This window comes from Neopelma chrysocephalum, unplaced genomic scaffold (genome assembly GCF_003984885.1).
Source record: "Neopelma chrysocephalum unplaced genomic scaffold, ASM398488v2 Primary Assembly neopelma1_94959, whole genome shotgun sequence".
Lineage (NCBI taxonomy): Eukaryota > Metazoa > Chordata > Aves > Passeriformes > Pipridae > Neopelma > Neopelma chrysocephalum.
In genome coordinates, this window is record NW_020923661.1 from 18186 (window position 1) to 21379 (window position 3194).

Consider the following 3194-nt stretch of genomic DNA (forward strand, 5'->3'; position numbering starts at 1 on the left):
TGGCAGTCCTGTCAGGAGTGGCAGTGGCAGTCCTGTTGGAGTTCTGGTCCTCCTCTCGATCCCAGTAGTGATACCAGAAGTTCCCAAACCCCAAGAGTATATGTGCTCAGGTTCAGGTGGGGATGTCCAGCACCTCCCCCAGGGCAGGGAGTTTCCCAATGGGCAATTTAACTCTGTGAGTCACAGGGTATTTTTGGAGTGTTTGATGGTCTGGGTGTTGCAGCTGCCTGTTATGCCAGTCCAAGGCGGCCCATTAGCAGAGATGACCCCTCAGGCTGGGTGTGAAGGTGCTAATGCCTCCCCAGAGGGGGGTTATCACAGCTGAGTCATGGGTGTGAAGACAAAGGAACACTTCTTGCACAGTTCTTTCACACCCAGTTTGTAGCCTGAGGAGTGAGATGGGCCCTGGGCAGCTGCTGCAAAGGATCCATTCTTAAGAGTCCATCAGAAATGACACAGAGAGTGTAGAATACACAGTTTTGGTTGCACCCACACAGTGATAAACTGGTCCCAGCCTGTGTAACTAGGACAGATTGCTAGGGTCGGTTACCATGGCAACCATCATACACTCCCATTGAAACAGTCAGTTACCATGGCAACCATCATAAAGTAGTATTGCTACGGTCGGTTACCATTGCAACCACCATACATTCCAGTTTCTACGGTCAGTTACCATGGCAACCATCATACATTCCCATTGCTATGGTCAGTTACCATGACAACTATAATACATTCCCATTTCTACGATCAGTCACCATGGCAAACATCATACATTCTAATTTCTAGGGTCGATTACCATGGCAACCATCATACAGTCCCATTGCTATGGTCACTTACCATGACAACCACCATACATTCCCATTGCTATGGTCAGTTACCATGGAAACTATCATAAAGTTCCGTTGCTATGGTCAGTTACCATGGCAACCATCATACCTCTCATTGCTACAGTCAGTTACCATGCAACCATCATACATTCCTATACCTATGGTCAGTTACCATGACAACCATCATACATTACCATTGCTATGTTCGGTTACCATGGTAACCATCATACACTCCCATTGAAACAGTCAGTTACCATGGCAACCATCATAGCTTCCCGTTGCTACAATCGGTTACCATGGCAACCATCATACATTCCTGTTTCTACAGTCAGTTATCATGGCAACCATCACACATTTCCATTGCTACGGTCAGTTACCATGGCAATCATCATTCTTCCCACTGCTACAGTCAGTTACCATGGCAGCCAGCATACATTCTCGTTGCGATTGTCAGTTACCATGGCAAAAAACATACATTCCCATTGCTATGGTCAGGTATCATGGCAACCACCATACATTCCCATTGTTACTGTCAGTTACCATGGCAACCATCATTTATTCCGTTTTCTACGGTCAGTTACCGTGACAACCATTGTAATTCCCACTGGTACAGTCAGTTACCATGGTAACGATCATACATTCTAATTTTTATTGTCGGTTACCATGGCAACCAGCATACACTCCCATTGCTATGGTCAGTTACCATGGCAACCATCATACAATTCCATTGCTACAGTCAGTTACCATGACAACCACCATACATTCCCATTGCTACCGCCAGTTACTATGGCAACCTCTTGGTTCCTCTTGAACAGAAGCAAATGTTCCCTGTTGTCCACCAACCTGGCAGCTGTGCTCTAAAGGCCTGTGTCCCAAGGGGTGTCCTGATCAACACCCTGCACAAACCTCTGGGACTCTTTGCATCCTGTCGTGGTGCCTTTCCAGTGAATTCCAGGGTTATCAAAGACAACTTGCATGGGCTCTTTGTCTCACTCCACAATGTCACCCAAACCACTCTCTCCTCTCACCCTCACCCACAAAAGTTCACCCAAGTTGTTCATCCCCTAGAGCAGCTCCACAGCTCCAAGAAGCTCCTTCCCACTGAGGACACCTCTCTCCTGCTCTTTCTCTCCTCTGTCTCCTTGGCCTTCTCTCCCAACCCATCACAGCCCGGCAACCTGGGAACTGTCTCAGCAGGCCTAGGCTGTTACTGCCTCCAAGTGGAATGAAGAGAGACTTGGGGCTGCAGCTCCTCCTGCCTGTGCCCCACACACAGGGCATTGGGGCTTGTCTGGCTGCAGCCCCTCAGCGGGGGCACCGGGGGTAAGAACAGACTTGCAGTGGGGAAAGCTGCTCTGAAAGCCCCGAGAGCTGGGGTGTGCAGAGGTTTTGCTGACAATGGCCTTGGGGGTGGACGTGCTGGGACTCAGGCCCAGGGGGAAAATCACAGACCAGATCCCTGAGGAGATCAGCACATGCTGCTGAAATGCTGGGGGAGAGAAGAGCCAGCAGAGGGAGGAAACAAGTGTGGACAGCCTGGGCTGATGTGCTTTGGACTTGTACCTGGCCCGGCCTTGGCTGGGCAGCGAAGGGACAGCCTTTGTGTCCCTGCAGGGCTGGGATTCACTCACTGCCCCAAAGGCACCCAATGTGTCTGAGGAGCCGTTGGTGGTGCCCGTCACGCAACTGCTGGGAATGGGGACGGGCTTCCTGCACAGGCCCTGTGCTGTCCATGGCAGCTGCTGCACTTGTGCTGCAGAGCCCTGGCACCTCCCCTGGCACTACAGGCCCCTCTTTGGCTGTTCAATCCAGGCTCAGCTGCCCTGAATGAGGTTCAGCAGTGAAGGCATGTCCAGGAGACAACTGCCATTGTACTTTGAGGACATGTAGAAAATACCCCGATAAAGAACAGGAGAGAGACCTCTCTCCCTGTGCCACCTTGTTGCAGGGTTCAAATTGTGAACAATTTCCATTGCATTTCTGTAGGCCTTGCTTGACATGACTAGAAGCTGTAAGCTGTAATGTTTATGCTTATAGACTGTGTGAAAATATGCAATGTTTATACTTGTTAGCTGTGTGTCTAATTATAAGGTTTGAGAACATAGTATGCTTAGAGCAAGAAAGCCTTGAGAAAGTATAGATAAGAGTGCACCTGCAGATTTCAAAAAGTTCCTAATTATGAAGGCCTCTACATTCCAACTATGACTTCAGATCGCGTGGACAGAACATCAGGTCCAATGAACTGGAGACATGAGACGCGTGCACAGACTGAGCTATCCAATCACCTTGTTGTAAGCATGTGCCCCAAACAAACTAAACTGTATAAAAGTTGACTTAATTAAATAATAAATGGAACATATGGCTGAC